Genomic DNA, 12627 nt, shown 5'->3' with positions numbered 1-12627 from the left:
GCTTGGGGTCATTGTCCATTTGGAAGACCCATTTGCGACCAAGCTTTAACTTCCTGACTGATGTCTTGAGATGTTGCTTCAATATATCCACATAATTTCCCCTCCCTCATGATACCATCTATTTTGTGAAGTGTACCAGTCCCTCCTGCAGCAAAGCACCCCCAAAACATGATGCTGCCACCCCCATGCTTCACAGTTGGGATGGTGTTCTTCGGCTTGCAAGCCTCCTCCTTTTTCCTCAACATAACAATGGTCATTATGGCGAAACAGTTCTATTTTTGTTTCATCAGACCGGAGGACATTTCTCCAAAAAAGTACGATCTTTGTCCCCATGTGCAGTTGCAAACCGTAGTCTGGCTTTTTTATGGCGGTTTTGGAGCAGTGGCTTCTTCCTTGCTGAGTGGCCTTTCAGGTTATGTCGATATAGGACTCGTTTTACTGTGGATATACTGTAGATACTTTTGTACCTGTTTCCTCCAGCATCTTCAAAAGGTCCTTTGCTGTTGTTCTGGGATTGATTTGCACTTTTCTTTCCAAAGTATGTTTATCTCTAGGAGACAGAACGCGTCTCCTTCCTGAGCGGTATAACGGCTGTGTGGTCCCATGGTGTTTATACTTGTGTACTATTGTAGGTACAGATGAACGTGGTACCTTCAGGCGTTTGGAAATTGCTCCTAAGGATGAACCAGACTTATGGAGGTCTACAATTTTTTTCTGAGGTCTTGGCTGATTTCTTTTGATTTTCCCATGATGTCAAGCAAAGAGGCACTGAGTTTGAAGGTAGGCCTTGAAATACATCCACAGGTACACCTCCAATTGACTCAAATTATGTCAATTAGCCTATCGGAAGCTTCTAAAGCCATGACAACATTTTCTGGAATTTTCCAAACTGTTTAAAGGCACAGTCAACTTCGTGTATGTAAACTTCTGACCCACTGGAATTGTGATACGTACTGTAAGGGGTGCGTACTGGTGGCAGAGAGTAATAAAAACCCACCGGATTACAGAACAATAAGAAATGGGTACATAACCCGATGCACACCAGAACATAACGTGCACAAGCACTTACAAACAAACAATACCAGACAAGGACATGAGGGGAACAGAGGGTTAAATACACAACATGTAATTGATGGGATTGAAACCAGGTGTGAGGGAAGACAAGACAAAACAAATGGAAAATGAAAGGTGGATCGGCGATGACTAGAAGACCGGTGTCGTCGACCGCCGAACGTCGCCCGAACAAGGAGAGGGACCGACTTCGGAGGATGTCGTGACAGACGTGCTGTTCCTAATTTTTCCGTTGTGCTTTTCTGTATTGTTTTAGTGATTCACCATGGTGATGGCTCAGTTTTTCTTGGTCTCTATGTTTTTGGTTGGATAAGTTTCTCAATTTCTTTCTTAGGTTTTTGCATTCTTTATCAAACCATTTGTCATTGTTGTTACTTTTCTTAGGTTGTCTGCTTGACATTTTTAGATTTGATAAGGAAGCTGAGAGGTCAAATATACTGTTTAGGTTTTCTACTGCCAAGTTTACAACTTCACTATTACAGTAAAACCTTTTGTCCAGGAAATTGTGTAGAAGGGATTTAATTTGTTGTTGCCTAATTGTTTTTTTGGTAGATTTTCACACTACTTTCCTTCCATTTCTTAATATTATTCAGTTCCTTTGGCTTAGATGGTTGAGTATTGCTCTGTTCAAGTAGACTGTGGTTTTTCTGTGGTCTGATAGGGGTGTCAGTGGACTGACTGTGAACACTCTGAGAGACTCTGGGTTGAGGTCAGTGATAAAGTAGTCTACAGTACTACTGCCAAGAGATGAGCTGTAGGTGTACCTACCATAGGAGCCTCATTGAAGCCTACCACTGACTATGTACATACCCAGCATCTGACAGGAGTTGTTACCTGTTTTTGTTGGTTATGTTGTCGTAGTTGTGCCTAGGGGGGCATATGGTGGAGGGAATGCTGTCACCTCCAGGTAGGTGTTTGTCCCCCTGTGTGTCAGGTTCATGTCCAGTTCTGGCATTTAGGTCGCCACAGACTAGTACATGTCCCTGGGCCTGGAAACTGTTGATCTCCCCCTCTAGGATGGAGAAGCTGTCTTCATTAAAGTATGAGGATTCTATTGGGGGGATATAGGTAGCAAACAGGAGGACGTTTTTCTCTGTTGAGATAATTTCCTTATACATTTTTAGCCAGATGTAAAAATGTTCCTGTTTTGACTAAATTAATAGAGTGAGTTAGGTCTGCTCTTTACCAAATTAGCATACCCCCTGAGTCTCTTCCCTGTTTCACAGCTGGTAGTTTGGTGGATGGGACTACCAGCTCTCTGTAACCTAGAGGGCAACCAGTGGGTCCGTCTCCTTTATACCATGTTTCTTGTAGGATGACAATGTCTGTATTTCCTATTTCTTTTTTCTTTTTTTTTAATATTTTATTTTTGCATTTTCCAATTAACAACATTCAAGACAAACGTGAAAAGATATTAGACAACAATAGGACAAAGTGACAGTAACAGATGAGCGTAACAAAGAAAGTAAAAATCAAACAAATTATAATTATATATACAAACAAACATACAATAAAAAAAGATTATGAGACATTGGATCATATGGTCACCTGCCGTAGGCTACATATTATACATTACGTGTGAAACATTATATAAGGATAATATAGAGATTCATTCAATGTGATGTGGGGGGAGATTCTCCATATAGTCAATAAAAGGTTGCCAAATTCTGTAGAATGTGTTTAACTTATTCCTCAAGCGGTAAGTGATTTTCTCCAGTGGGATACAACTATTAACTTCTGATAGCCACATTGCAACTGGCAGGGGGAATCCAATTTCCATTTCAAGGCAATACATTTCTTGGCAATCGCTAGCAATATTTCTGTTAGCTTTATAGTATGGCTTTGCCTAATATTGGTGTTAGTAAAGTTGCCCAGTAGACAGACCTCCGGGTCTAAAGGGAATGCAACCCCATGAATTGAGGATATGGTGTCGCATACCCCCTGCCAGAAACCGTGTAGTTTTGAACACTGCCAAGTGGAATGGAGGAATGTTCCTTCATCTGAGCCACATCTAAAACATAGGGAGGAGATATCAGGGTTGAACTTGTGCAGTCTAGATGGCGTGATATAGAGCTGATGGAGGAAATTAAACTGGATCAGTCTGTATCTGGAGTTCAGTGTGGATGTAACACCATTCCTGCATAGGTCACTCCATAGACCCTCCTCAAGATCAATACCCAGATCTTTTTCCCATCTAAGTCGGGGTTTATCTAGCCCAGGCAGTGTTAGTCCTGACATAAGAGCATCGTAAACACGGGAAATGGTCTTGAACAGTGGTTGGTCTGCGTGGCAGAGTTGTTCAATAGGTGACATCTTAGGTAGGTTCCATTGTCCCTTGAGAGACACCCTAATAAAGTTTCGTAGTTGTAGGTAGCTAAAGAAGTCCCTGTTAGGCAAGTGGTATTTCTGTTTCAGCTGATCAAAAGACATAAGAACTCCCTCCTCGTAACAATGTTCCAGAAGAGTGATCCCCTTATCGGACCATGGTCTAAAGTTACTATTCTGGAAAAACATAGGAATCAATCTATTGTTCCATAAAGGGGTTTTAGGGGAAAGGAATCCCCCTCGTCCGAACAGCTCTTGCAGTTTGCACCATGTCAGGACTGAATGTATGATTAAAGGGTTGTCTGTGATGGTTTTTATAGATTTTCTGTCCCATTTGTAAAACAATTCTGCCCCAGTGTCATCGTTTACCTCAAGCTTTTCAATGTTCAACCATGAGGGAGAGGGAGCCTTATCAAACCTCTGAGCCAGAAACCTAGACTGTGCTGCCCAGTAGTACATTCTAAAATTGGGGAGGTTTAAGCCTCCTTGACTGTAATCCAGGGTCAGTTTATCCAGGCCAACCCTAGGGGTTTTGCCGTGCCAGATAAACCGTCTGGTCATCTTGTCGAGAGAGGAAAAGAATGCTGCGGGGACAGGGATAGGGAGAGATTGAAACAGATATAGACATCTGGGCAGGACATTCATTTTAATTACATTGACTCTACCCAGTAGAGTGAGAGGTAAGTCCATCCATTTACAAAGGTCACCCTCCACCTTTTGTAACAAACTGGCCAGATTGAGTTTATAGAGGTTGTTCAGGTTACCATCCACCATTATGCCCAAATATGTGAAGCCCATAGGCGACCATCTAAAAGGAAACTTGTGCTTGATGGTATGATGGTCAAAGACAGACAACGGTAAGATTTCGCTTTTATCTAAATTGACCTTATATCCAGAGAAAGAACTATAACACTGTAGTAGGATCTGCAAGTGAGAGAGGGAGTGTTCTGGGTTTGTTAGAAATAAGATAAGGTCGTCCGCAAAGAGTGATAATTTATGGGTATGGGGGCCCACCTCAAAGCCATGTATGTCAGGGCACGTTCTAATAGCCTCAGCCAACGGTTCGATGGCGAGGGCAAAGAGGTGGGGGCTAATTGGGCAACCTTGTCTGTTCCCCCTATAGAGAGGGAAAGAGGAGGAAGTAATCCCGTTGGTGGCAATCCTAGCTTTAGGAGATTTGTAGAGTGATTTTATCAAATTTACAAACACGGTGCCTAAACCAAACTTTTCCAAGACGCGGAAGAGGTATGGCCATTCAACCCTATCAAAGGCCTTTTCAGCATCGAGGGAGACTGCGACACTAGGTATTTTGTTTTTGTTAGCAAGGTGAATTATATCAAAGAACCTTCTGAGATTATTGGAGGACAATCTATTAATTATGAAGCCAGTCTGATCTGGGTTGACCAACAGGGGAAGACATGACTCCAGTCTCTTAGATAGCATCTTGGTGACCAGTTTACAATCTGTGTTAAGGAGAGAGATTGGTCTATATGAGGCACACTTTAGTGGATTTTTCCCTTTCTTGTGGATTACAGTAATTACTGCTTGAGAGAAAGACTCTGGAAAGTAGTTGTCTTCCCTGGCTTTTTTAAGTACCTCCATAAGGTAGGGGACCAACAGCTCCCTAAATTCTTTATAGAACTCTGGAGGGAAGCCATCCTCCCCAGGAGATTTATTAGAAGGTAAGGATTTAATGGCCTCCAACAATTCAGGAACTGAGAAGTGTTCACTCAGGCGCTCGCTGTCTTCCCCTGACAGGCATGGGAGGTTGAGAGAGGCGAGAAAGGAGTCGATCTCTGATAGATCATCGCTTGAGAAGTGTAGAGGTCTTCATAGTATTTCTTAAAAGTATTATTAATTTCAGTAGGGTCGAAAGATATCTCATTAGTAAGAGTTTCTATAGCATTAATTGTCCTCTTACTTTCCTCTGCTTTCAGTTGCCATGCCAATACTTTGTGAGCTTTCTCTCCAAGCTCGTAATAACGCTGTTTTGATTTAGTGATGGCCCTCTCAGCTTGATATGTGTTCAGAATATTATATTTCAGTTTTTTATTTACCAAAAGCCTGTATAGATCTTTAGTCGGGCCTCTTTGGTAGGTTTTCTCTAGCTCTGAGATTTCAGATTCAAGGGCACTCAGTTCCGCACCGTGTTTTCTCTTCAGCCCTTTAGTATAGGAAATGATCTGTGCCCTCAGATAGGCCTTCAATGTGTCCCAAAGAATGAAACTGTCAGGAGCGGAGGGTTTGTTTGTCAAAGTGAAAATATTGATCTGCTCTTTGATGAATGCACAAAATTCAGGTTGCTTTAGGAGTGTAGAATTTAGTCTCCATCTATACGCTCCATTTACCTTGGTAGGAATGGAGATTGATAATACCAGGGGAGAATGGTCACTAAGCAATCTGGGGAGATAATCGACATCTAACACTCTATGAAACAGTTGTGTCGATATTAAAAAGTTATCTATGCGTGTGTGTGTCTTGTGTGGGTGTGAATAAAAAGAGTAGTCCCTATCCTGTGGGTGCAACTGTCTCCAGATGTCTAGTAAATTGAGATCTTTCATGAATGACATGGTGAGCTTGCTGGCTTTGGTAAGAAGTGAGGGTTTATCAGAGGACCTATCAAGAACTGTATCTAAACAAAAATTTAAATCTCCTCCAACCAGTAACCATCCTGGTGGTGCTTGAGCAACCTGAAGGAAGACATTCTGAATAAACATATGGTCATCGAAGTTAGGAGCATAGATATTCAATAGGGTCCAAGACTCTGAAAACATATGCCCCTGCACCAAAACAAACCTGCCAGAGGGATCAGAGATGGTGTTGCTGACGCAGAAGGGGATGTGTCTACTTATCAAAATTGCAGTTCCTCTTGCTTTGGAGTTAAAAGAGGACGCAACAACTTGTCCTACCCATTCCCTCTTCAATTTCTTGTGTTCACTGGCTGTGAGATGTGTTTCTTGTAAAAACACAATGTCAGCCTTTAATTTCTTAAGGTATGTATAGACTCTCTTCCTTTTAATCGGGCTGTTAAGACCTTTTACGTTGAATGTGACATATTTTAGTGGATTAAGCATAGTTGGGTTTCAAGTATGTAACTGAATGGAAATCTATCATATGTAGATAGTTAGGAAATGTTTCAACTTTGGTTTTAACACAGAAGTGACCTATGTGTCTCTTTAGGGAGGAAACAATAAACATAGAAAAAAGGGGAAAAAAATAAAGAAACCCACCCACCCCGATTGTTAGACTAAAACCACAATCCCAACAATCAAACATGAATACACTTGTAGAGATACGTTGCTGCTCGCTTTCCATCTTGCTCTTACTAGCTAAACCTTGGCGTAAACTAAAACCTGCGAGCTCTCTAAATTGAAAACAAACGTTGTGAATAGACATTTATGGCTGAAAATTTACTGCCCACGGTAAGGGCTGCTTGAGTCTCTTTTCGAAAGATTAACATAAATGAGGGGGAAAGCAGTGGGCCTAAACCCACTTATTGCTTCGCCCAGCGATATGGACTAAACCAAAATATACTCTCCTGTAAATGTAATAGAACTCACCCCGGAAAGGTACGGTTAGTTGAAAATGTACAAATCAATTATAGCGACCGGAGGATATCAGCGGTTCAGTCCGGATAAGAGAAAACAAACAAACTGCATCTTATCCCCCAAAGAGACCGTCCTGGCTCAGACGTTGCTCAGTTCTTTGAGAAAAGTGTACACTTCTCCCGGTGTGTTGAAGAGATGGCTTCGACCTTTGTACTGAACTTTCATCCGCGCAGGGTGGATGAGGTAGCCGATGATGTTCTTCTCCTTCAGTGCTTTGGCGGCAGGTCTGAACTGCTTGCGACGTCTTGCGAGATCCGCGCTCATATCCGGGAAAAGGCTGACCCTCTTGCCATCAATGGTTATGTCCCCTTTGGCTCTTGCGAGTTGCAGTACCTTCTCTCTGTCTTGGAAACGGAGGAACCTGATCAGGACGGCCCGTGGGGGCTCATCTGGCCGGGGTTTCGGCGCTGATGTTCTGTGGGCGCGTTCGATTTCCAGTGGCTTGGTGAAGTTGATTGTGCCTAGGACATCCGGGATCCATTGAGTGAAGAAACGGACCGGGTCACGGCCCTCGCTGTCCTCTTTCAATCCCACCACACGGATATTACTACGTCTGCTCTGGTTCTCCATCTGATCTACCTTGTTTTTTAGGTAGGCATTGTCCTTTTGCAGTTGTATCAAGACCTGGTCATGTCGAGCGATGGTGTCTTCAACTGTGCTAATGCGCAACTCTGCCTCAGTCGTTCTCAGAAGGAGATCATTCATGGAGGATTTCAGGTCGTCAATGGAAGAATGGAGTTCAGCCGTTTTCTTATCGATTTTCATAGAAAGGCCTTTGTTACCATCCTGAATTTCCCGGAGGAGAGTAGCCAGCATGTCGGCAGGCTCGCAAGAGGCCGAGAGCAACAGTCTGGAACTGTCGTTTGAGTTATGAGGGCTAATGCTAATCTTGCTAGCTGTAGCGTTATCGTTATCTTGGGAATCAACCACGTTTTGGTCGTCCTTCTTGCCTCTCAGTCGGAGGTCCATGGCTCTTTGGGAAGGTAAGTACTTGAAAATTTATCAGCCGATGTTAGAATATTGTTTCAACGTTGTTATTTAGGTAATAATAGAATAACTTTGAAGAGCTCGGTTTGTCAACGTCTGCTCAGCTCCGCGGCATCACGTGCTCCCCTTCCTATTTCTTTTTGATGAAATCTGGGTTCCTGCTCTTTAAGAGGACCTTGTATATTCCAGAATAAGAAAATAAAAGCTTTGTGTTCCATAGTGTTTAGTGTTGTTTTTGTTGTGGTTTAGGCCCCAGAGTGAGCAAAGCATGTTGAGCATCTGATACATACCTCTTGGGTCGCAGGATGGGGCCTGGGCGGTTGTAATAGTTTAGGGTTGGGCCTGTTGGGTTGGGCCTGTTGGGCCTTTTGGGCCTGTTGCTCTGCTCACGGCCTGGGCATATGTCTTGCTGTCATGTTGAGGTCCTTGCCGCAGGGTTGGGGGATTTGGCGTGGGCAGAAGGGGCATAGGTCTGATCTGGGGGGACTATATAGAGTGTGGCCAGGGTTTGTTTGGGGTGGTCTCAGCAGGTTGGGTTGTGGCTGGTGAAGCTGTGGTCTGGGTGTAGGTCCTCTTTGCGAGGGTTCTCTCGGTGCAGGTCCTTCGGGAGGGGGTCTTGCAGGTCTGGGAGAGTGTCTTGCTGGTCTGGGAGGGTGTCTTGCAGGTCTGGGAGGGTGTCTCGCTGGTCTGGGCGGGGATCTTGCTGGTCTGGGAGGGTGTCTCGCTGGTCTGGGAGGGTGTCTCGCTGGTCTGGGAGGGTGTCTCGCTGGTCTGGGAGGGGGTATTGCTGGTCTGGGAGGGTGTCTTGCAGGTCTGGGAGGGGGTCTTGCTGGTCTGGGAGGGTGTCTTGCAGGTCTGGGAGGGGGTCTTGCTGGTCTGGGACAGTGTCTTGCAGGTCTGGGAGGGGGTCTTGCTGGTCTGGGAGGGTGTCTTGCTGGTCTGGGAGGGGGTCTTGCTGGTCTGGGAGGGTGTCTCGCTGGTTTGGGCGGGGATCTTGCTGGTCTGGGAGGGTGTCTCGCTGGTCTGGGAGGGTGTCTCGCTGGTCTGGGAGGGTGTCTCGCTGGTCTGGGAGGGGGTATTGCTGGTCTGGGAGGGTGTCTTGCAGGTCTGGGAGGGGGTCTTGCTGATCTGGGAGGGTGTCTTGCAGGTCTGGGAGGGGGTCTTGCTGGTCTGGGAGGGGGTCTTGCTGGTCTGGGCGGGTGTCTTGCTGGTCTGGGAGGGGGTCTTGCTGGTCTGGGAGGGTGTCTTGCTGGTCTGGGAGGGGGTCTTGCTGGTCTGGGAGGGTGTCTTGCTGGTCTGGGAGGGGGTCTTGCTGGTCTGGGCGGGTGTCTTGCTGGTCTGGGAGGGGGTCTTGCTGGTCTGGGCGGGGGTCTTGCAGGTCTGGGAGGGGGTCTTGCAGGTCTGGGAGGGGGTCTTGCAGGTCTGGGAGGGGTGTCCAATGCTCTGTTGCTCCTGTGTGAGGTGCTGGGGCTGGTTGAGGGTGACGTCTTTCAGGGTCCTGGGAAAAGTTGGGATTGCTGCCTTGTAGAGGTGGACCTGGTCATAAAAGCTGTTCAAGTCCAGGGTGTAGTTGTGGGTCAGGTAGACATTCGGTTTTGAGGCACAGTCCTGGGAAAATGCTTGCTTTCAACTGCTGTATGGTGGAAAGTATTTTCGTGGTAGCAGGAGAAAGTAGGAGAAAGTATTTTCGTGGTAGCAGGTTGGAGATAACCACTTGTGCGTTAGGGAAAGTGGAAGAAGATTTTTGAATCACTCCCTTGAGTGCTGTGGCCACCCTTTCCTGCTGGTCCCTCAGGTCGTTTGTGTCCGTTTGAATTATGATGTGGCTGGGGGACCCTCGTGTGCTGTGTTCCTCTGTTAGCTGGGCCATGTGTTCCTCTGTTAGCTGGGCCACGTGTTCCTCTGTTAGCTGGGCCACGTGTTCTTCTGTTAGCTGTGTCATGTGTTCCTCTGTTAGCTGTGTCATGTGATCCCCTGTTAGCTGTGCCATGTGTTCCTCTGTTAGCTGTGCCATGTGTTCCTCTGTTAGCTGGGCCATGTGTTCCTCTGTTAGCTGGGCCACGTGTTCTTCTGTTAGCTGGGCCACGTGTTCTTCTGTTAGCTGTGCCATGTGGTCCTCTGTTAGCTGGGCCATGTGTTCCTCTGTTAGCTGGGCCACGTGTTCCTCTGTTAGCTGTGCCATGTGTTCCTCTGTTAGCTGTGTCATGTGATCCTCTGTTAGCTGTGCCATGTGTTCCTCTGTTAGCTGTGTAATGTGTTCCCCTGTTAGCTGTGCCATGTGTTCCTCTGTTAGCTGGGCCATGTGTTCCTCTGTTAGCTGGGCCACGTGTTCCTCTGTTAGCTGTGCCATGTGTTCCTCTGTTAGCTGTGTCATGTGATCCTCTGTTAGCTGTGCCATGTGTTCCTCTGTTAGCTGTGCCATGTGTTCCTCTGTTAGCTGGGCCATGTGTTCCTCTGTTAGCTGTGCCATGTGTTCCTCTGTTAGCTGTGCCATGTGTTCCTCTGTTAGCTGGGCCACGTGTTCGTCTGTTAGCTGTGCCATGTGTTCCTCTGTTAGCTGTGTCATGTGTTCCCCTGTTAGCTGTGCCATGTGTTCCTCTGTTAGCTGTGCCATGTGTTCCTCTGTTAGCTGTGCCATGTGTTCCTCTGTTAGCTGTGCCATGTGTTCCTCTGTTAGCTGGGCCACGTGTTCCTCTGTTAGCTGGGCCACGTGTTCGTCTGTTAGCTGTGCCATGTGTTCCTCTGTTAGCTGTGTCATGTGTTCCTCTGTTAGCTGTGCCATGTGTTCCTCTGTTAGCTGTGCCATGTGTACCTCTGTTAGCTGGGCCATGTGTTCCTCTGTTAGCTGGGCCATGTGTTCTTCTGTTAGTTGTGCCGTGTGTTCCTCAGTTAGCTGGGCCATGTGTTCCTCTGTTAGCTGTGCCATGTGTTCCTCTGTTAGCTGTGCCATGTGTTCCTCTGTTAGCTGGGCCACGTGTTCGTCTGTTAGCTGTGCCACGTGTTCGTCTGTTAGCTGTGCCATGTGTTCCTCTGTTAGCTGTGTCATGTGTTCCTCTGTTAGCTGTGCCATGTGTTCCTCTGTTAGCTGTGCCATGTGTTCCTCTGTTAGCTGTGCCATGTGTTCCTCTGTTAGCTGGGCCATGTGTTCCTCTGTTAGCTGGGCCACGTGTTCGTCTGTTAGCTGTGCCATGTGTTCCTCTGTTAGCTGTGTCATGTGTTCGTCTGTTAGCTGTGCCATGTGTCCCTCTGTTAGCTGTGCCATGTGTTCCTCTGTTAGCTGGGCCATGTGTTCCTCTGTTAGCTGGGCCATGTGTTCTTCTGTTAGTTGTGCCGTGTGTTCCTCAGTTAGCTGTGCCATGTGTTCCTCAGTTAGCTGTGTCATGTGTTCCTCTGTTAGCTGTGCCATGTGTTCCTCTGTTAGCTGTGCCATGTGTTCCTCTGTTAGCTGTGTCATGTGTTCCTCTGTTAGCTGTGCCATGTGTCCCTCTGTTAGCTGTGCCATGTGTTCCTCTGTTAGCTGGGCCATGTGTTCCTCTGTTAGCTGGGCCATGTGTTCTTCTGTTAGTTGTGCCGTGTGTTCCTCAGTTAGCTGTGCCATGTGTTCCTCAGTTAGCTGTGCCATGTGTTCCTCTGTTAGCTGTGCCATGTGGTCCTCTGTTAGCTGTGCCATGTGGTCCCCTGTTAGCTGTGCCATGTGGTCCCCTGTTAGCTGTGCCATGTGGTCCCCTGTTAGCTGTGCCATTTGGTCCTCTGTTAGCTGTGCCATGTGTTCCTCTGTTAGCTGTGTGCCAGATCCCACCCCCTCCCCACGCTGCACCCTGTGCCGGTCCTCTGTTAGCTGTGCCGTGTGGTCCTCTGCTAGCTGTGCCATGTGGTCCTCTGTTAGCTGGGCCATGTGAGCCTTTGTTAGCTGTGCCATGTGGTCCTCTGCTAGCTGTGAGAGCTGTTCATCATCACCTCACATCTCTATGGGGGAGACGAGAGGATAAAAAGCCAAAGGCCAACACAGTTGTTCAGATATGTGTTTTGTCCCAATTGACACCCTATTCGCTATGTTGTGCACTACTTTTGACCAGGACCCTGTAGGTCAGATACTGTAGATCAGATTCTGTAGATCAGATTCTGTAGATCCGATTCTGTAGATCAGATTCTGTAGATCAGATTCTGTAGGTCAGATACTGTAGATCAGATTCTGTAGATCAGATTCTGTAGGTCAGATTCTGTAGGTCAGATTCTGTAGATCAGATTCTGTAGGTCAGATTCTGTAGGTCAGATTCTGTAGGTCAGACAATGGTTGCGTGTCATCGACTGACAGACTGCTATAACATATGATGTGGTTGGCTGATACTTAAAAATACCATGCCAGGAGTTGTAAGATTTGTCTGACGCCAGCAACGTCTAAGCAGAGAAAGGTTGATTTATTGTTTAAACCTAGCCAAACATATGACCATCACCTTAGTACTGCCCCCTCAGTGGCAGGAAGTGACATCACCAAAAACACAAGCTATAGGCCTACAACACTTAGGTCTCCTAGTCTCCCATACACGGGCCACAACTAAAACTAAATACAAAACTAAATAGAAATTATTTTATAAAACTCAAACTAAATAAAAAACGAGTAAATTAAGTCGGAAAA

The 12627-nt window shown here is 46.2% G+C and overlaps 1 protein-coding gene across 1 annotated transcript in view; it reads left to right on the top strand.

Moving 5' to 3' along the window:
- LOC139583261 (extracellular sulfatase Sulf-1-like) overlaps positions 1-12627 on the top strand; it is a 117977-nt gene that overhangs the window by 23919 nt on the left and 81431 nt on the right. The window lies entirely within an intron of this gene.

The sequence above is a fragment of the Salvelinus alpinus genome, chromosome 8, assembly GCF_045679555.1.
Source record: "Salvelinus alpinus chromosome 8, SLU_Salpinus.1, whole genome shotgun sequence".
Taxonomy (NCBI): Eukaryota; Metazoa; Chordata; class Actinopteri; order Salmoniformes; family Salmonidae; genus Salvelinus; species Salvelinus alpinus.
The sequence above is the reverse complement of the archived record's forward strand: the minus strand, read 5'-3'. Positions and strand labels throughout refer to the sequence as shown.